The sequence below is a fragment of the Taudactylus pleione genome, unplaced genomic scaffold (genome assembly GCF_031769625.1).
Source record: "Taudactylus pleione unplaced genomic scaffold, aTauple2 ptg000120l, whole genome shotgun sequence".
In the NCBI taxonomy this organism is placed as follows: Eukaryota; Metazoa; Chordata; class Amphibia; order Anura; family Myobatrachidae; genus Taudactylus; species Taudactylus pleione.
Window position 1 is genome coordinate 7,620,809 of NW_028284522.1, and position 22,756 is coordinate 7,643,564.

General features: G+C 44.4%; 1 pseudogene; it reads left to right on the top strand.

Moving 5' to 3' along the window:
* The window catches only part of LOC148524213 (uncharacterized), a 33,685-nt pseudogene extending 11,138 nt beyond the window's left edge, over positions 1 to 22,547 (top strand).
* The last annotated feature ends 209 nt before the right edge of the window (positions 22,548 to 22,756 follow it).

The following is a 22,756-nucleotide window of genomic DNA, read 5'->3' on the forward strand; positions in this document are numbered from 1 at the left end:
CTGATGGTGTATATTTAGATATCCCAGAGAGAATGGTATACGAGGTGCGGGATATGTTAGACACTCCTCAAAGGATAATGTATCACTCTACCGTTTTAAAAGAAAATCCATCACAAGTAGATGAAATGTTGTCCCAAATTCCAGATTCCCTTTGGACAAAAGATGGACAGGACACTGGATTAATGGCAAACATAAGCCCGGTAATGGTAAACTTAAAAAGCGGTAGGCAAGCTCCAAAAATTCCCCAGTACCCATTAAAACAGGAAGTAGAACTAGGGGTGTTTCCAATAATCGAGCGATTATTGCAACAGGGAATTTTAGTTCGCACAGCTAGTGTAGCCAACAGTCCCATCTTTCCAGTAAAGAAGAGTGGTGGGAGGGGTTATAGGCTGGTGCAAGACCTTAGGGGTGTTAATAAGGTAGTAGAGAGCCAATTCCCTGTCGTGCCGAATCCAGCTGTCATCCTGATGCAGATCCCACCAAATGCAACCCATTTCACTGTCATTGACCTCTGTTCTGCTTTCTTCTCTGTGCCTCTCCACCCTGACTGTCAGTACCTATTCGCATTCACATACAGAGGTGTGCAATATACATGGACACGATTGCCCCAAGGTTTCATAGACAGCCCCAGTATTTTCTCCCAGGCATTGCATGACTGTTTACAAGCTTTTCAACCTGTCAATGGATCAGTTCTAATTCAATATGTGGACGATTTATTGCTATGTTCTGACTCTTCTATGTCAAGTGTGAATGATACTAAACTTTTGTTACTGCATCTCTTGCATACAGGACACAAAGTGGCTAAGGACAAGTTACAGCCGTGCCAGCCCAGAGTAAAATATTTGGGACACTGCCTAACCCAGGGGTTACGACATCTCACAAATGATAGAATCCAGGCCATACAAAACATGACACTGCCGCAGAATCAACAGCAAATTTGTACCTTCTTGGGAATGTGTGGATATTGCCGAACGTGGATCCCAGGTTTTTCTATTTTGGCCTTGCCTTTACAGGAACTAGTCTCTTCCTCAAAGCCCAATCGCATCACACACACTGAGGAATCAGAACAGGCTTTTCTTAATCCTAAGGATAGTCTGACAAAAGCTCCTGTATTGGGAATACCCGATTATGAAAAACCTTTTGATTTATATTGTACGGAAGCCGATGGTTGTGCTGCAGGTGTCCTTACACAAAACCATGGTGATGCCAGTAGGCCCGTAGCATACTACAGTGCCCAATTGGACACGGTAGCAAGATCACTCTACACCTGTTTGAGAAGTGTAGCAGCTACCGCTTTATTGGTGAGTAAAAGTGAGGACGTAGTATTGGGCCATGATATGATTGTCTACACTCCCCATGCTGTATCTGCTCTGTTGAACTCAGCTCAAATCAGACACGTCTCCTCGGCTAGGTTCACCAAATGGGAACTAGCCCTAATCGCTCCTGCAAATATTACTGTTAAACGTTGCAGTACGCTGAATCCAGCAACATACCTACCATATATACAACATGATGTACAAAGGGTGGAAGGAGAGGAGTTGCTGGCGGGAGGTGAGTTCAGCAGACATGATGACACTCACGATTGTATGACATATCTGAATCAGACCTTTACTGCTACACCTGACATACATGACACACCTTTAGAGAATGTGGATGTGACTTTCTATATGGATGGGAGTTGTCATAGACAAACAGACACAGGTGAATTATGTACAGGTTATGCTGTTGTAAATGACACAGACATCATGGAAGCTAAACCTCTTGGTCCTCCTCACTCAGCCCAGGTGGCAGAGTTAGTAGCACTGACTAGAGCATGTGAACTGGCAGCAGGCAAATCTGCTAACATTTACACTGACTCGAGGTACGCGTTCGGGGTGGTACACGATTTTGGGGCTCAATGGCGTCTGAGAAATTTTATGACAGCAGCAGGCACACCAGTTGCACACTCCCGACACATAAAACATCTCTTAGAAGCAATCCAACTGCCCAAGGCAGTGGCAGTAATTAAATGCAAAGCCCACACATGTGAGGATGACCCGGTGTCACTGGGCAACAACAGAGCTGATGAAGCTGCAAAATGGGCAACAGGGTTAAAATGTCTTCCCCGATTGAAACAATTATGTCATTCCAAACCATTGATATGCTGAAATTAATTGAGATGCAAAATTTGTGTTCAATTCAGGAAAAATCCATATGGAAGTCCAAGGGGTGTGGGCAAGAGTCCTCTGGGCTCTGGAGGGACGGACATGGTAAGCCAGTAGCCTCCAAGGCATATTACCCCAGCCTGGCTGAGGCAGCACACGGTCTGACTCACCTGGGCAAACAGGGTATGTGCAAGTTGGTGAGGGCATACTGGTGTGCACCAGGTTTTTCTTCACAAGCAGAGAAGATAGCAATGTCCTGTCTGACCTGCTTGAGAAAGAACATAGGGAAAGCGATCCCTACCGAACCGTCCCACATTCCTCCGACTGATGGACCTTTCCAGGTGATACAAATTGATTTCATCCAATTACCACCCTGCATGAACCTTAAGTATGTACTAGTGTGCACAGACGTATTTTCTAACTGGGTTGAGGCCTACCCAGCGGCCACTAATACTGCTGCGTTTACTGCCAAGAAAATAGTTCAGGAATTTGTATGCAGGTACGGTATCCCTAGAATCATTGAGAGTGATAGGGGTACCCATTTCACAGGTGATGTTTTTCAAAATATGTGTAAGCTGATGGGTATTAATAGCCGACTTCACACCCCCTACCGACCGCAGGCTAGTGCCAAGGTAGAGAGGATGAACGGAACTATTAAAAATAAGCTAAGTAAAATCATGGCAGAGACTGGACTAGGATGGCCAGAAGCGTTACCTTTGGTCCTACATAGCATAAGGACCACTCCTAGGTTTCCTCTGAATCTGTCCCCATTTGAAATATTGTTTGGTAGACAACCTCATTTGATTATAAGTCCCCAGGAAGACTTGAAGGGTAACAACGAGGTAACTGTAAAGTATCTTATATCAGTGAGTAGGCAGTTAAAGCAACAGCAGCAGAAATTGAAATTGTTGTCTAATGATATGCCTGAAACTGACTGTCATGATGTTGAACCAGGCGAATATGCAATGATCAGAAATTTCTTGCGTTCAGGTTGTTTGACTGATCGGTGGGAAGGTCCATACCAGGTGGTGCTGATGAGTACTATATCTTTGAAGGTGGCCGAGAGAGATACCTGGGTCCATTCCACTCACTGCTAAAAGGTCAATCAACCGGTGGAGAAACAAGGTGGAGACAAGGCTGATAGTGTGGACCTGTCGCTCGCGAACTTGTTCCGGGAGGATTGAAAAGGTTGTAGTGAGATACCTGAACCGAGAGAAATTTTGCAGGACTTGTTGTTAGAATGGACAGGCCTGCTGTGTTCATTCTCATATTCTCTTTTAGAGTGTTCACCATCCTGGTCAGTTCGGGAATATCCAGTGTCTGTGATGGGGGACCGATTGAGGAAACAGGAGCTGATGGCAGTGCTGATGGAGTGGAGAAAGGAGGAGTGCAATGCCAATCAGGGGAGTGTCTGACCAATCTTAGTACTGTTATTGTTAAGAGAGCTGTCATTCCGGATACTCGGGGAAGGTGTGGAGGTTTATCGTCTGAAGATTCCTGTATTTGTGAGTTTTGTGGGTCCCTAGTTGATGAGAACTGTATCCAACGGTGTCAACCTAAATATAACCCGTACTGGGGAGGGTATCCTTTAGAGGATTATCACAGCATGGTAGGCAAATTGTTAAATCAAACTGATTGCTGGGTGTGTTCACATGTGCCACAGGGACAGCATAATGTAGGGTTGGTGCCATTTCTGCTGAATATCACGGAAATTTTAGATTTAAAAAAAGGGAAATCTTTGGATGGAAAATTCCTCTCATCCAAACCACCTCATTTCAAACTCTATCAATTCCAAGTAGATAGATCACTTTTATGTTTGAACATAACCAACTCCAATAAACCCGGAGGTTGGGAAGTGACGGGGAATAATCAGACGATGACCTTCTCACAAAGAGCTAATAATGAGTCCATAAACTATGATCTGTTACGCTCAATTAAATCAAGTGGAAAACATTTTAGGTACCGGTATACATTGAGTTCCACCAAAGAAATGATTGGTAAAGTACCAGATGGTTATTGTGCTAAAATAATACAACCCGAAACTTGCATATACCAAATGGAAGAGCCTGAGATAGGATTGTTTGCAAGAGAAATGTGTTTAATGATAATGATGCATACCATTCCTTATGTTCTCCCTGATAATGTATATTTTATATGTGGAAGAAAAGCGTATAAATGGCTGTCCCCGAGTTCGAAAGGTTTGTGTTATCTGGGAAGAGTAGTCCCAGAAGTTATGACCCTCACACATGTTGAAATGTTGGGAATACATAAAAACACACCGTCACCATATCTTCACACACAATATGAACACAGAGGCAAGAGAAATATGATACCTGGTGATATGCATAAAGCCGCTCAGTTAATCAGTGAGACAACTGGCTTACAAGTTTTAGTCGCCCTGGATCCCACCAGAATTGCTAGGGGTACATTAAATTTTAGATATATCCAGGAACTTGCTAAATTAATAGATAATATCACCGAGATGTACGATGACACATTCAGGTACACGGGGAGAGAATTGCAAGCGTACAAGAAAGAACTAGTGCAACACCGGCTAGTGTTGAATTATTTAACCGCTGTTACTGGAGGGTATTGCGTAACGTTAGCCACCCAATTTGGAGTAAAATGTTGCACTTATGCCACCAATGATACCAGCGACCCTAAGGAGGTGATAGACCAGAAGATGGATGAGATTCTGCAGCTAAAGTAGGAATTTCGTAAGAACCATAACGCATCAGTGGCTGAAGCAGGGGAAAAGATAGAAGGAGGGGTGTCATGGCTGAACCCAGTTAAATGGTTCTTGGGTCTAGGGGAATGGGTCCAGGAAGTGATCGCCAGCATAGGCAAATTCTTGATCCTTATACTGATTGTCATCATAATAATTGGCATATGCGTCCGATGTGTTCCTATTGTGTTGAAGTGTGGAAAATGTAAAAATAGAGTAAAACGAAAGAATGAAATTATGATGGTGGTCAGAAATGATAATATGTATACCAAGGTAGATACAGAACTGCATTACAACCCTGAGCTAGGAAGTACCATCATTTAAATGTATAATATTTAGACATACATAGAAGATATTATTGAAATGTTATTTATAGAACACCTCAGATAATGTAAAGTCTCAAATTCCCCTTCAAGACAGCTGCTATAAGACTGGTGCATTCCCACACCTGTCACATGATCTCTCAAGATCCACGGTGTGCGTATAATAGTAGTTTTATGTCCCCACCCAGAGACACATTATTGATGGATTAAGGAACACCTTGTGCCATCCCAGAATAACACTAAATAATATGTAAATGTAAGCCTAAAATAAATTTATATAACAGATTGTGATAGCATGTTGTTTGCTATCAAAGGGTGGACTGTCGAAGCTGAATAATTGAGTAAGACAAGTTCAGTTTAAAATTCAATCACAGCAACGCCATCTTGCGACTGGCCGCAAGACTCCATTTTTGAAATGCGATCGCAAGACGCCATTTTGCGAATGGCCGCCTAAGCGCCATTTTAGATAAACTCACATTTTAGTACATGTGGCGATAATACCATTAGCATCATGCGAAGGCATCTGTGACCATTATCATATGAAGCAAGTGGCCAGGTGACAACTGGGTTGGGTAGATATGTTTCCTGCATAGTGTTTGTTCACTACGGGTGGTCTGGCTAGAATAAATAAGCAAGCTTCCTGCAATGACACAGGAAAGGTGGGAGGGCCTGCTGACAGGACATGTAGAACTATCTAACCCAGCATGCCACACTGCTAAAATGTTCACTCAGTTAGAGACAAATGCATTTTCATACACACATTAAATATGTCTTTATACCAAACCCTGAATACCCACACATTTCATATTCATACATAAGGTTCAATAAGCTTTAAAGTGTATGATTCAAGAAGGTTCAGTTAGTTTAAATGCTAAGAAATAAAGATATTTGTTAACTAAGGAATTATACAAGATAAACACGTCATTCTTGGAGTTGTTCTGATGCATACTCTTTCCACAGTTTCTCGGTGCTATCGGTGAGGAGATCGCATTATGCATTCTCGAGTTATGGACTGCAGAACCTACAAGCAACCAAAATGTATATTTTAGATTCAACTGTTAGGATGCTGAAGAAGGCGTGAGGAGGAAGACCCCTAGCTGTTAGAGGCAGGGAAAGTCTGTTTAAACCAGCCTGTTAGATGCACTGTAAGTACAGATGCTTCACCTCTGAGAACCAATGACATCAGCAACAGACATACCTTTTGTCTTGTTTATACTGGGGGGGTATAAGTATGGGTGCACGGACACTATTTGGGAGTCTTTGTGCTGAATGCTGAATGACAAGGGGTCTCTTGCTGAAGCCTATCTCTGGGTCCAGAAGCGCCTGCGTATGTATACTGTACTTGTGGTCTGTATGATTTACTTTTGCGCCTAAATTGTGTCTTGATCAATTGCGTGTAACTGTCTGAACTTTTACCTGAATATCACTTGTGCTTTGGAACCACAGGTTCTATGTCTAAGTCTTTATTTATGGTGTGACTGCGTACGCAAATTAGCGTCATCCTTAGAGGTTTATAGGAAGGATTTTAGAAGGTACAGGCAGGGGTACATAGAGGTTCATTTCTAATATTCTTATATGGGACACAGGCGCACGCTTGGCGCTGCTCCTTTGTTGATGCACGTGCAGCCACAGTGCACACAATTCACAAACACAGAAAATATTTTTTTATTTTGTTTGGAGTGTACTTTGGGGGTTACAGCACCCTTTAACGGACAAGCCAGCTGGCCCTTTACTAATGGGACACAGGTGCACTCTTGGCGCTGCTCCTTTGTTGATGCACGTGCAGCCACAGTGCACACAATTCACAAACACAGAAAATATATATTTTTTTTGTTTGGAGTATACTTTGGGGGTTACAGCACCCTTTAACGGACAAGCCAGCTGGCCCTTTACTAATGGGACACAGGCGCACGCTTGGCGCTGCTCCTTTGTTGATGCACGTGCAGCCACAGTGCACACAATTCACAAACACAGAAAATATATATTTTTTTTGTTTGGAGTGTACTTTGGGGGTTACAGCACCCTTTAACGGACAAGCCAGCCGGCCCTTTACTAATGGGACACAGGCGCACGCTTGGCGCTGCTCCTTTGTTGATGCACGTGCAGCCACAGTGCACACAATTCACAAACACAGAATATATTTTTTATTTTGTTTGGAGTGCACTTTGGGGGTTACAGCACCCTTTAATGGTTAAGCCAGCCGGCCCTTTACTAATGGGACACAGGCGCACGCTTGGCGCTGCTCCTTTGTTGATGCACGTGCAGCCACAGTGCACACAATTCACAAACACAGAAAATATTTTTTATTTTGTTTGGAGTGCACTTTGGGGGCTACAGAACCCTTTAACGGTCAAGCTAGCTGGCCCTTTACTTATGACACAGGCTCACGCTTGGCACTACTTTGTTGATGCACGTGCGGCTACTGTGCACGCAATTCACAAACACAGAAATTTTTTTTTTTGCACTTGGGGGGAGCACCCCTGATGGACAGAGCACCCCCTGGACAACACTACAGCACCCCTTTAGGACTGGGACACTGCACAGGACTTTGGAGTGGACACAGCCCCTATGGACAACTGACTGCACAACACAGTCCAGCCAGCCCCTATGGACTTTGGAGGAGTGGACACAGCCACTATGGACAACAGCAGCACAGCGCAGCACAACACTACACTGCACTACACTACACTACACTGCACAGCCCAGCCAGCCCTAACTCCCACCCTCCCTCTTCACTGTCCACAGCCGAGTGAGAAAATGGCACCGACGCGGGTACCTTATATAGGATCCAAAACCCGCGAGACCCGGAAGGCGGGATGATGATGTTTTGCCTCGATCTCAGATCCGAGTCAGGTGGGAAAAGTCGAGCCTGACTCGGATCGGCCTCGGATGGCGGGGTTCGGATTTCAGAAATCCGAACCCGCTCACCCCTAATTTTAACAGACCCGAGTCGGATCCAAGCAGGCTCGATTTCTCCCGCCTGACTCGGATCTCAAACCGAGGCAAAACTATAGAGTCTGAAATCTTGTGGTTCATGAGTTTTCGCCTCTATGATCAATGTAGTATATAAGGGACCACGCGACGGACGCCATTTCACTCCAGATGTGGAGACTGAACAGGGAGGGTGGGTAATGTAGGGCTGGGAGAGGTGCTGGTGCTGTCTGCTGTGTCCTGGTTTGTTGCTGATCCATTCTGGGCTGGTGCTGTCACTGTGCTGTCTGCTGTGTCCATCTGGGCTGTTGCTGATCCATCTGGGCTGTCTATGCTGTCTGCCGTGTACTGGGCTCTTGCTGCTGATGCATTCTGGGATGGTGCTTTGCTGTCTGCTGTCTCCATCTTGGATGGTGCTGTGTCAATCTTTGCCCAAGTTCTTGACTAAAAAATAATATATATATAGTAAAAAAAAAAAATCAATCAAAGTGTCTTTTATATTTTTCTGTGTGTGTGTGCGTGCATGTTAGGCCTAACCACAGTACCACACAAGATCCAGCCAGCAATGCAAGTTGCAACCAAGTGCTGCCCGACTCCAGTCGTGATTAATCTGTGCTCTGGGCCCAAGTTGTGGAGCTGAATTTTTTTTTAAATATATTGTCTTTTTTTTGTCAGTTTTTTTAGTGTACATGTCAGCCACACCTGGCTGTCACTGTCATCGGCGTAGGTGTGCAGGGGTGCTGTGCTCCTGTCTGTCTAGGGGCTGCTGCCCAAAATAATAAATAAAAATTTTTTGTAGTGTACATGTCAGCCACACCTGGCTGTCACTGTCATCGGTGTAGGTGCGCAGGGGTGCTGTGTTGCTGTCTGTCAAGTGGCTGCATGAATATTGCAATGAAAACTTTTTTTTAAGTTATTGGGTTACAAAAAGTTGTTTATTTTAATCTTAAACCTAGCAGAAATTTTATCCTAACAGCTTATAAAGTTATATACTCTAAAAAACTAAAGCCTATATTTATTTACAAACCTATATAGAGTAGGCATCCTAAATTCGAAACCTGTTATATTCAAAAACGTAAACAAAAGTCTGGAGAGGCCTCAGGGAACATGAAAAAAGATGCTCTAGGTGCTGAACTTCAAGGGATTTCTCCATCATGTTCTGCAGTTTGGAAAGGTTCTTTTCTATAAAGCAGTTCAAAGTTACAGCCTTCAAAGTGTCTGGCTATAACACCCACCTTTGCCAGGAATTACCAAAGATTATTACAAGCAAAGGATTCATCTGTCCGGAATCTGTATGGGAATTCATGGATCGTATTTGGCCTGAATGCACTAAGACATCCAGTGATTCTGTCACTGTGTTCTGTAGCCAACTTTATTCCTACCTGAATCGCAAACTGAAATACAGAATAGTAAGCACAGACAACATGGAGGCCTTTGTTATTCCACTGTCTGCATGCCAACCAATACCTCTCAGACTACACCCACTGGGGGGACCAGGTCTTGATAATGACCATCCCCATCTGTTGCTAGGCCTTCTTCTTCCAAATCATCCATCCTGGACTTCCTATCCAAAAAGGGTGAGCAGGGTACAGAAAGAGGAGCTAGATGTCCCCGATGACATTTTTTTTCATCTATAATAGATGATGTGGAGAGATTAGAGCTTCAGATGTTGGAACAGGGGCTCCCACCTATTTGGTTTCCCTACAGAGAACAGAGCTCTGTTCCTCAGGAAGTGTCTATGCCTGAGCTGATAGGTAGGTAGTCACTGTCTGTTGGTAAACACCCTTCAGGAGATGACAACCCAGTCTGCAGCCTCTTCTTCCTTATGACACTAAACCAGTCACCATGGTTGATCAATCAGCATGTGTGGTCCACCCAATTTTTGGCCTTCTACATTCTAGCATATTCACATATCTAAGAAGTGGACAATGGGATCAATGGCAATTTGAAGGCCACTAACTAACTCTGTTTTTTTTAATGTCCCTGTACAGGTTGGGAAATTCCATTATAGATCAGAAGGTTTGCAAAGGATTATTTAAGTCAATTGTTTATTTATTTTTGGAAAGCACGTTTCCTGGTCCCCTTCTGGGATGATAAAAATCCACTTCCAGCAAGCAGGCATGGCGCTCAAGAAAGAATTCCCAAGAAAGACACAACATAAGACTTAAACCTTAAATCTGAAATGTTGCATTTGCTGCTCTGTTCCACTTGTTCACATATTTCCTATGATTAATTGGACAGTGGGAACAATGGCAGTTCGAAGTCCAATAACTAACTATGTTTTTTTCATGTCCCTGTATAGGTTGGGAAATGCCTTTATAGAAGATTTGAAAAGCATTATTTAAGTCAATTGTTTATTTTTTTGGAAAGCACTCTTCCTGGTACCCTTCTGGGATGAGAAAATCAACTCCCAGCAGCAGCAGCCATGCTCAAGGATTCTTCTGTGGCAAGGACTGATGTAAATGTACTGTATCACTTTTTTTTGTAAATGCCTCCTCCCTTCCACTTCTCCCACATTAATTTTCTTTTGAATCAAAAAACAAAATTAAATTTACTACCAATCAACCCTTCCTGTCCCTGCCCTACCTTCAACTACATACAAACTCCAACTCCCTCAGGCCTCTCTTGAATAATAAAACGGTTTCCTGATGTGCCATGTTTGAAGTTGAACCGCCATGTGTTTGTGCCACCTACTGCTGCAGCTTAGCTTAGTTAGACAGCTATCTTGGTGCAGATTTTGGGCCTAAACAAGATGAACAAATCAATATTGTGAGCTGTGAGGTGGTCAAAATTGACTGGAAACGAGTGAAAATAAATGTTACTGAGGTTAGTAATACTATAGGAACAAAAAAAGGCCCATTTTATGTGATTTTAGCTGTTTTTTTTATTTTTTAAGAAAAATCCAGATCTAAAACCAAAGCAAGAAAACAAAACACGGGGGTGAGGTTTTGGCAAAACCAATCCAGATCCAAAACCAGGGGAGATCCAGATCCAAAACCAAAACAAGGGGGTCGGCGCACATCTCTAATATTTACTTCTCTCTCCTTCTGTTTTTAGCTGGTGACATATCACCAAATCCAGGCCCCACACACATACAGCTGATTTACTATGGAATAAAAATCTTGCAAAGACCTCACACACATCAAAGACCTCATATACATCACCCTTCAAATCACTAAATGTGCCTTATGGAATCCACACTCTATCACAACTTATTATTTTCAACAACTGACCACCTCTCCACAACAACTACTGTCACCAATTTCTACATTCACTTCTCCTGAGACTGCTGTTTCACACCTTAACCAAACTCTTTAAATAGCCCTTGATGAAGTGGCTCCAGCTACCCATCAAACTTCATGTAAACTGAAATGACAACCGTGGCTTTCCACAGTAACAAAACACCAACAAAAACTCTCACGTAAAGTAGAATGTCAGTGGCGTAAATCTTTCTCCAAATTACTTCTTCATATACTGCATAGTAGGAATCCAACCATCTCTCATGCTAACCAAAAAAGAAATAAGGAAGCACTGGCAAACAGTAAAATATATGTATTTATTTCCTTTAAAATATCACTTAATAAATCACTCCCAAGTCATCAGTTGGCAACCTACACAAATCATTAATACAAAAAATGCAATAAATTATGACAGTAAAAATAAATTTAAATTAGGCCATTTTGGTGTTCAAATAGAACCGTATGTTAAATTCTCTATATGTAAACTTACTGGACACGCCCTTATTTATTCTACACAATGTTTTTGTACCATTTATAGCTTTTAAGATATAAACAAAGTATATATACACACTTATTCTCCTATTGTTGTTCTGCTAAAGAAAAAATATATAAATAAATAACAAAAATTTTAATATTTTGCTGCAATTCAGAACTCCTTTGGCATAAACACTCAATAATAATGGTGTTAAAAAGTGCAGCGGCTGGTAAACGTAAAATATTAGCAGCAGTTCAAGTCCTCTTTAAGGCATATGCAACAGATAAATTGATATAAGGTGCAGTATATATACATAGTATTAGCAGCAGTTCAAGTCCCCTTTGAGACAGGTACTCAGTAGCATGTACAGCAGACACAATGATATCAAAAGTGTAGAATAATATATAGTGCTAGCAGCAGTTTAGATCTTCTTTAGAAAAAGTGCTCAGCAGTATGTGCAGCAGACACAGTGCTTTTATAAATGCAGCATATATCTATAATGTAAGCAGCAGTTCAAGTCAGCTTGTGCATCCCACTCAATGGTATTAAAGGTGCAGTGTGTATATATATATATATATATATCTATATAGATATATATATATATATATATATATATATAATTGGCAGCAATTAAGATCTCCTTTAAGACAAGCAAGCAGCAACATGTATGGCAAACACAATGATATGAAAAGTGCAGCAATTGGCAGGCATATGCTATTAGCTGCAAATCAGGTCTTCTTAGAGATAAGCACTCAGCAACTTTTGAATATGTGCAGGGGCGGATTGGACCACCGGGACAGCTTGATAGTTCCCGCTGGGCCGGTCCCATACACCCCTCTGCCGGGCCGGCTGACACTGCCTGCAGAGCCCTCTGACATCGGCTGCCGGGCCAGGCCAATTTCTAAGTGCCGGGCCGGCTGCCGTGCTTCCTAGATTTGCGTTCCTAGGGAAAGCAAACAGGAAGCTGTCACCTGCTCCGGCTAGCAAGCACTTCATAGTGCCGTTAGCCAGGAGCAGCGCTGCAGCGACGCGGCAGTGCAGCAGAGTGAATGGAGTTGTTGCTCCAGCCGGGGAACAGGCAGAGTGTGGCTGTGTTAGAAGGGGTGGTCCATTTATGGACAACACCACCCATCAGAAGTGCGGGCAGCGGGGCGCCAGTTCGGACCCAGGAGCGGGATTGTCGGGGGCGGGGCGGTTCCTCATCCTCCTCAGCTTCCATTCCCAGCGGTACTCCACCACGGTCTGTCATCATCCTGTGACCCTGGACCCTGCAGCCGCCCGCACTACTGTCACAGCATGACGCGGTGCTCCAGGTAAGAAGCCCAGGTGTCTTAGATTGCAAATAGATCACTGACTGCCTGTTCAGCTGTGAGGAGACTACAAGCCCCAGCACAGTTTGTCAACTGGATGTGCTGGGACTTGTAGTGCTATCTCAGCTAGACAGACCCTGAAAAGACAAGTGATTTTATTTTTATATATATATATATATATATATATATATATATATAAAGTTTAATGAATTTCCTCTTACTATGCATTTGTACACCTTGCTTTTAGTCTGCTTTAGTTATGTTGTATACTGTGTGTGTGTGTGTGTATATATATATATATATATATATATATATATAAAACACACACACGCATACATACATACATACATCTATCATGCCAGTACTCCCCTACACAATAATTGTACCTGTCCACATACCTTCCTCTGAGATGCTCTCTCTTTTCTCTATACATACATACGCCCCCTCAGTGTCCCTGCCCTCACCCTCCTTGTAACCCCCCTCTGTGTCCCTGCCCTCACCCTCCCTGTAACTCCCCCTCTGTGTCCCTGCCCTCACGGTAGAGCACGGCAGAGAAGAAGGTTGTCCCCTCACAAGCTCGCTGCACTCGCCATGCTTCATAACTCCCCCTCTGTGTCCCTGCCTTCACCCTCCCTGTAATTCTCCCCTCCACTGTCCTTGCCTTCATCCTCCCTGTAACTCACCCTCTGTCCCTGCCCTCACCCTCCCTGTAACTTCCTCTCTGTGTCCCTGCCCTCACCCTCCCTGTAACTACCCTCTGTTCCTGCCCTCACCCTCCCGTAACTCACACTGTGCGTCCTTACCCTGCTCGTCACCTTACTCTCAATATTCCTGACACTCATACTTACTGTCACTTTCTCTGACCGTCATTGTCCTGTCGCTCAGTCACATTCACCTATGTATCACTCACACTGACCCGCAATGTCCCTACACTCATCAAAAACAGTTCTGCCAGTCACACTATCACTCAAGCTAAGTACCACACAAACACCCACAATGTTACCGTCACACACTCACCCTAAAGGCGGGTATCCACTTGCCGACGATGAAGGACTGAACGATAAGGTTATCGTTCAGTCATTCATTATACTGTGCAGTGGATATTGTGCCTACACTAAACGATATGTCATTCAGGGCAGCCACCCTCCCTCATCCGCAAACATGCTCAACCTGACGATATCGTCAGTTTGACCGTCATGTTCGGGCAATGAATGATGCCGACAACTACCAGCGGGAGTGCGCATAGCTGGTCATTTCCAGCATATCCACTGCATGATTAATGAACAACTGGACGATAACAAAGTCGTTATCGTTCAATCGTCCATCTATATCGGCAAGTGGATATGCAGCTTAGCACTCACGCTACGTAACACACAATCACCATCAATGTTCTACATCACAAAAAATTTGCAGGATAGAACGGAAACAGACACAGACAGAGGGGAAGAGAGCGAGAGGCGGAAAGTGGAAGATGGGAGGGAAGAGAGAGACAAAGTAATGGGATGAGGGAGAATATTAGAGCAAAAAGAGAAATTGTGGCGGGAGAAAAGCGATATGGGGAAAAGACAGAGCGGAAAGTGAGAAATGAAATAAGAAGGGGAATAGGTGAGGAAATATGGGGCAGGATAGAGAGAGAGAGTAGGAGAAATATAAATTCAGGCAGCACTGGGGAAAGAAATAGTTAAAACAAATAAAAAGAAAGCTAGGCAACGCTGGCCATTACATTTAGATTGTGTGTGTATGTACTGTATATATGAATGAATATGTTTTTAAATGTTAATTTTTGTGTGGATGTTTTTTTGCTTTAATGTGTATTTTGGGAAGAGTATATTAGCCATATCCACACTAAATTTTTACACACACGTGAGATTCACAATGGGTTCTATGTAAAAAGCAAAGTGAAAGTGTCATTTTTTGCGTCCAACTCAGAATCAGGCCCAGTGAGGAGGGATCCTGCCCCCTCAACAGACTCCACCCCCTCCACAGACCCCGCCCCATTTGGGCTGCTTCCATAAATTTCCCGGGCTGGTTTTCCATCCCAATTCACCCCTGAATATGTGTAGCAGTCACATTGATGTTAAAAGTTAGCTTATGTTCCCAATGTTAGCTTTTATAGGTTAACAGTCCATCATGGCCATGATATTAATACAAATGTAATTTTAAAATCAGCTTTTACCACATCCTTGGTGTCAGAGTATTAAGTATTTGAAAGAATAACGGAGAGCTCGAATGAGCCAGGAGTGACTTAAACCAGGAGGCTGGGCTTTGGCCTGGGGTGGTGATCATTGTGGAGGTACCAACCTATTAAATCTTTAATTGGAGGAGTAAGGATAGAGCTTATTTAAGGCCAGGCTTACAAGCCTGAGGCCTCTTTCCTGGGAATCATTTGGTCAGGTACTGTTTCCACAGTGAAACATACACATTCTCTTACTTGTCTTATCTCCTTCATTCTTTGCTCTTTATATACCCTTTAATCCCCTTTTCTCTTCCTTATCTACCTATCTACCTTCCTTTTGTCTCCCATTCTTTCCCAGTGCCTTTCCTGTGTCACTTGGCCGGCCTGATTCCAGGGAGCTTCCCTGTTTTTACGATGGAATGCCCGCGACGCTCTGCGCCTCCCCTCGCCCGTTTCTTGCCTGCTCTGGCAGCTTCCGCTGCGGACCCCAATGCAATGCCTCAGGGCATGTCAACAGTGCTGACCCATGCAGCTGCTCCCGCCGGAGGTCGCGCATCACGCGACTCCCAGTGCCGCGCCCCAATTGCACACACCAACCAGCGTGTAATTGAGGGCTCAACTGGCTCTAATAGCGGCGTTAGCGGCCACCATTTTAGGGAGCCCAGCTATGATGGTGGTGTTAGCGGCCGCCATGTTGGTGCTAGGCGGGGCCTAGCGATCCTACTGTTGTAATCCCTGCAGTGCTGCCGGGGGCTACATCTCCTCGTGCATGCCCCCTTCGACTGCTAATGTCCCTGGGTCCATAGCCCCTGTGGCTGGTATGGCAGCTTCCTCAAACATGCCTGTAAATGGCCAAGCTGTGTCCCCAGCCTTTTACCCAGCTGCTATCATGGGACTTTTTGCCAACATGGCCACTACCTTAGCTCCCATATTGGCTGCCCTCCTTCCTCCTAATGGGCAAGCAGCACTATTTAACACGGTGGCTCCCCTGGCTGCTAGCTCCTCGCCACAGGCTGCGCTGAAGCAGTCAATTGACACTGAGGCTGTCAGCGCGACTGACAGGGTCTCAGAAGAGGGTCCGGCTGGCATGCCTCTTCCTATTGGCGTTCCGCAACTTGCCCTGGCTCCGGAGGGCCTTGCTCCATCTTTTGCAGGTTCCAATGTAGATGTTAAATGTAGAATAAGAACTGGATGAACACTCACCAACCGCATCAGCCGGGGGATCAGCGTGGCTACCGGATCGACCAGCACCAGAAGTCGCCTCGTCGCCAGCATCCCTCATGAGCAACCAATAGCGGACTTGGTATTGTCCCCCGTCGGCGTGGTCCCTAAGAAGATGCTAGGTTCTTTTAGGCTCATTCAGCATCTGTCTTGCCCATCCGGCCGATCAGTTAATGATGCCATCCCGCAGGAGCTTTGCTTGATGTCTTATCAGTCTTTTGATGAAGCGCTGGAGCTTTTCAGCGTTCACGGACCCGGCGCATTGATGGGTATGGTAGATGTTGAATCAGCTTTTCGTTTGTTTCCCCTGCACCCAGATACGTTCGGGGGCATGGGTTTTCGCTTGGACGACAGATACTACATAAACAAGTGTTTGGCTATGGGGTGTTCTGTGTACTGTGCTTATTTCGTAATGTTCAGCACCTTTCTGCATTGGTGCGTCGAGGCTGGTACTGGGGGGCTTGGCATAGCCCATTACCTGGATGACTTTCTGTGCGTCGGCCCTACTGATTCCCCCAGTTGTGGGGCTTTGCTAGAGTACATTCAGGCCCCTTTTTTCCTTTTTTGGGGTTCCGATTACCGTCAAAAAAACCTTGGGCCCCGTCTCCCGGCTATCCTATCCGGGTATCGAAATCGATACCTCAGATGGCTGTTGCAGACTGCCGGCTGAGAATATTCTCAAATTAAAACATGCCATTCAGGATTGCCTGGCCACGGGTAAGCTGACACTGCGGCAAGGGCAATCTATCCTGGGAATGCTCAATTTCTCATGCCGGGTGATCCCCATGGGTAGGGTATTTTCAAGGAAGCTCCTGAGAGCCATCGCGGGTGTTTGCAGGGCACTCCATTTTATTTGGTTATCTGCTGAAATAAAAGGGGATCTATCTATTTGGCTCTCTTTTCTAGCCTACTTTAATCCTTTTCCCTTGTGGCTGCCCCCTCCGGTCCCCAGCTATCGGTTACAGTTGTTCACTGATGCGGCCGGCTCGTTGGGCTTTGGGTATTACCTCCAAGGGTCATGGGGCGCTGCCCCTTGGCCACCGGAGTGGCTTTCCAGGGGTTTAACTAAAGATCTGCTACTCCTGGAATCGTTTCTTATTATGGTGGCGCTGGAACTGTGGGCCCCTGAGTTGCGTGATAGGAGTATTGATTTTAGATGCGACAACCTGGGCGTAGTGCACGCTGTAATGGACAGAGCAGCTCTTCATTGCCAGCTTTATGCTTGCTTGCGTTGCTTACAATTTAACATCTTGTTCAAGGCGTTTCCCATTTCGGGCTCGGACAATAACATTGCTGACGCGCTCTCCCGTTTTCAGTGGGACAGGTTTAGGTCGCTTGCTCCTGAGGTTTGTTTAGCTGGTGAGCCTTGTCCCCTCCCCCCCCATATTTGGCAGGTCATCGAGCCTGCATGGAGGGCCTAGCTGAGCAATCCTGTGCTCCGGCTGTGTTGCGGGCCTATCAGAAGGCTTGGTCCGAATGGGAAAGCTACCTCCATCACCGTGGACGCTGAGGCGAGAGCATGCATTGCTCAATATTTTCTTTTGTTTGGAGTCTTTATGTCTCCAATCGGTCCCGTGCAGTAGCTGCGTGCATGCTGGCAGGCATTTCGTTCTTTCGTGACTGAAGGGGCGTCCAGACCTTACCAAGAGCTTTGCTGTTATTAAGGCCCTTAAGGGTTGGGCTCGTGCTCTACTCGGCCAGTTGATAAGAGAAAGCCGATCGTTATTCCCCTATTGCTTAAGCTTCTAGCTGCGGTTCTGGATGTTGTGGGTTTTGATTTTGAGGCTAATATTTTCTGTTTAGCATTTTTTGATGGTGTTTCATGACGCCTTCCGAGTTTCGGAATTAGTTGCCCCTTCTAAATTAGCGGTTTCGCCCATGTCCCATTCAGAAGTCAGTATCGGGGAGGGGGCTGTGTTGTGCAAATAGCGTTCTAAATACTGATCAATGGGTCACGGCCGTTGGGTCTCCCTAGCGGTTTGCAAAGATGACTGTGTTTGCCCAGTACATCTGGCAAACTTTACATGGTGTTGCGGCCTGTAGTTGGCGGCGCATGGTTGCTTCATGCTGACGGTTCGCCTCTTACCAAATATCAGTTCCAATTCATTTTTAGACCCTGTTTGCTTCACATTGGCCTCTCCCCTGGGGTTTTCGGTACCCATTCTTTTAGAATTGGCGCAGCTACTTCTGCTGCCACGGCTGGATTGTCGGTTCCACAGATCATGGCCTTGGGGCGTTTCAAATCTGCTTGTTATAAGCGTTATGTTAGGCCGGTGGCAACTGGCGGAAACTACTGTTGCGTATTTCTTAATGTATGTTTGCCTATTTGTCATGTGTTTGTCATTGTTCTTCTTGTTCTATCTGTGTGTAGTTTGTACTTGCCACTTGTAGCTTGTAACAAGTGGGGGTCTTGAGGGATTTTATTTTACCTGACTAGATGGACTAATTTGGCCAAACATATAGTTCCTCAGAAGGTTTTTGGTTAACCTCTCGCCGAGTTGTTTTTTGTTTTTTCTCTCTCCATCCAAACCCCCAACCACCCCCCCCCCCTCCCATTACCCTCTGTGGTTATTCCTTATCGTTCTCTACTGTTGTCCAGGCTAATCTAGATTGAAAACTTAAAATTAAAATGCATTTGTTAAATTTTTCATTAGGCAGCTAAATTTAAACTGGATATACAATATATCTTAATTAACTTTAATTTTATACTTTAAAGTTTGTCATTCAAATTAAACATTAATTACTGCTTAGTTTATTACGTTATAATAAAAAAAAATTGTGTTACGCTCCTGTATGTTGCTTTTCTGTTATTCAATTTATCTTAAATTACTAATTTTTCTTGTAGCCGCAGTAAGGCTATTGGGTGTACCCAAAGTGCTGGTGGTACATCTAGGTGGGAACGATATTGGTTCCAGGATTGCCCTTGATTTATGGCTTAACATTGTGTCAGACCTCCTCCTCATTATGGGTGCTTGACCTTTCTGTACGGTTATGTAGTCCTGCATTACCCCTAGGCAACAGTGGCGTGGTGCTCATTCTCCTAAGGCTTTGGACGAGGCTCGTAAAAAGATCAATGCTGCTGTGGTGAAATTTATGCTGTCTCATAGAGGTTTTGTTATTACACATCCGTTAATACGGTACCGTGATAAGCATCTCTATAGGCCTGATGGGGTGCATTTGACGGAGGCTGGTTTGGTCTTGTTTGTTGGAAGTTTGTTCGCAAGCATAGGTCAGGTGGTTTAGTGTGTATGGTGGCGGGCTGCGATTCTCTGAGGTAGAATCTAGCATTGGCGGGAAGTACAGCTTATCATCAGCCCGGGTGTAGTGTGTGTGCATTGGGTGTGCTCACCTTCTATTAATGTGAGGAGAAATTCTGTACCACCTCTACGGGGGCAGTACAGCCATCTAAGGATGGTATTGTGTTTGGGAGAAGGTCTATGCTTGATACCCAAGTGCAGGGTTTGACATCCACAGGGCAGGCTCCTCCTCCAATGCTGTGTTTTGTTGTTGAGTTTGCATTGTTGGGCTGCTCTGTGTAAGTGCCATCCTTCCAGCCACCATACATAGTTAATATATTTTAAATAATTCAATTAATTTCTTAAATAAATAGCTGACCTGTTTTAAAATCCATTACTGTCTCCGTGTGTTTATTCGTAGATAAGTTTGAAATGTTTATATTGTTATGGTATAATGATCACACATACTGGGCACACCTCAGCCGTTACTAGGTTTATGGATGTATCCTTCCAGTTTTTGTGAATTTATCTCAGGCAGCCATATTTGGAGATATTTTTACCATCCTTTTATCCTGTAGTAAATCTGGGCACAAATCTAGCTGGTATCTGGCAAGTAATAAAAGTGGTAATACACGTTTCCTCGCCTCCACAAACTATCAGCGACTTTCTCAGACAGTTTGGCATAAACACTCAAAAAATAACTGACTAAATCTTGACTAAAACAAAGCAAAAAAAAGACTAAAATGTGAATTCAAACCAATTCAATTATAAATAAGTGACTAAGACTAAAACTAAATTAAAATACTTGTCAAAATTAACACTATCGTGGACGCACTTAGATCCTTTTCAGGGATTTATGACATTTATGTTTCTAAACTCACAGTTTGTTCTACTGCTTTCGTGGTTATCATTTTTTTTACACCTCTTCTTGACTCTGAGTGAAAAGGTCTTGCATCGTCATGAGAGACAGAGGAAGATGCCTCGTTGACACTTGCAGAACCACCACTCATAAATAAAGGCCAAGCCCTCTGTTTTTCCTTGCCACTGCATTTGATGAATGGCATGTTAGTAATCATATATTTTTTTCTGCACCACATTACATTTATTAGATGTGTTTTTTTCTTTAGCACTGTATTTTGCCCTGACTTATACCCTCTATGTCCTTGAGCATTGGCTTTAGTAGATGACGTTGAAGGACAAACATTGTCATCATGACTGAAGTCGGCAGCTGCAGCGACATTATTTGGTTGCTCTTTACTAAACTGATCGTTATCCATTTTTCAATTCGCAGATAACTGCAAGGAGTCACAGGGCTTATATATATGCAAGTGAACAAAGCGCACTAGGGTAAAGCACACCAAACAGTACAAACATTAGATCTATATACAATATGTAAAAAAAACAAACCTGCAGCTCGGTTCAAACTGCGTGGAGTCACAGGGCTTATATATGCAATCAGCACAAACAATAGAAGGAAGAATATCTTTATTTCTCCTTCATCCACTAGGAGACACTGGAGCCTCAGTACAAAGGGGTATAGAAGTGAGTTAACTGGGAGCTGGCACCTTTAATAAAAAAACTGAATGGTGGCTAGCTCCTCCCCCTCTATACCCGCCCCAGGTCAGTCTAAAAATTGTGCCGCGGGAGATGGACCTATGCTCTTTAAGGCACACTCTTCTATATCTACAAGCAAAATCATATGAGGATACAGACAGGCAGCCCATTGCCCCTGCCTGTCTGCACCGCTGGAGCTGCCGGGGAGACCTCACCGCTACTGCCTGCGGTCTGCGCTGAGGTCTTCTGCTACAGAGACGCGCTGCATGCGGCGCACGTCGTGGGCTTCCCCCAGCACAAACCCTACCACCGGCAGCATTGGTAGCTGTAAGGTTAGTGCGTCCTGGCTCCCCTGACAAACGGGAGAGACAGAACTTCAGGCGGGTACACAAGGAAGCAGCATACACTAGCGATGTAAAGTTGCCATAGCAGAGGGGGCGGAGCCTAAGATGAGCTTCTGCTGCCTCCCAGCAATCCCAGCACTTCTACAAGGACACTGGGGGGCCATTTTGGAAGCAAGGGCTGCTCTTGGAGGCTGCATCTAGCGGCTGCATATAAGGCTTGTAACTGAGTTTTACTGCTATTTATAGCTCTATTAATTAGAGCTGCATAGGGTGCACAGCTTATCTCCCTCACTGCCCCCTCTTATATGGTATAGTCTCTGTATCTGTACTGCTCACCTAATGTGTGTGTGTGTATGACAGAGTGCTGCAGCATGGCTTCCAAGGGATCAAAAGCTGCACAAAAATCCTTCTCCTGCAAAAAATGTGCAGAGAAGTTCACACAAGAACAGTCTAACTCTTCTCTGCTGTGTGAAAAGTGTGTGTCTCAGCCTCATGCTGCTGACACACCATCCCAACCATTATGGTCTGATCAAATAAAATCTGTTATGTCAAAACTGTCTGAAGAGTTTAAAGCAGCTTGCAGAGACAGGGAGGTGATCAGACAGAGATCACCTGAACCAGATTGGGCACGTTCTTTAGCCAGATCTGTGGAGGGACTTACTAAAGTTATGTCCCAGGACCCTCCTGCAGCCTCGTCATATAATGTCCCTAATAAGAGACTTATTCAGAATCCCTTACATAGGGATAATTCGGATGACGAAGAGGCGCAGGAGCCAGAAGAGGGCGAGGTTCAAGAAGAGGTTCAGTTTCCTGATGAGTCTGAACCTATATCTCAGGGTGTAGATGCATTAATCACTGCAGTACGCTAGGCCTTACATATAGAAGAAAATACAAAAGGACTAAGACATAAGTACACATAATAATAAAAAGCATTAATGAAACAGAATGATTGCAATACATACATATAGAAGACTCAGAGGTGACTTCTAAACCGTCTATTTTTGGTAAGAGATTTAGGACCTCATTCAGAGTCGGTCGTAAGCGGCTGCTCGGTCGTACGCATCTGGTGTTTTCAAAC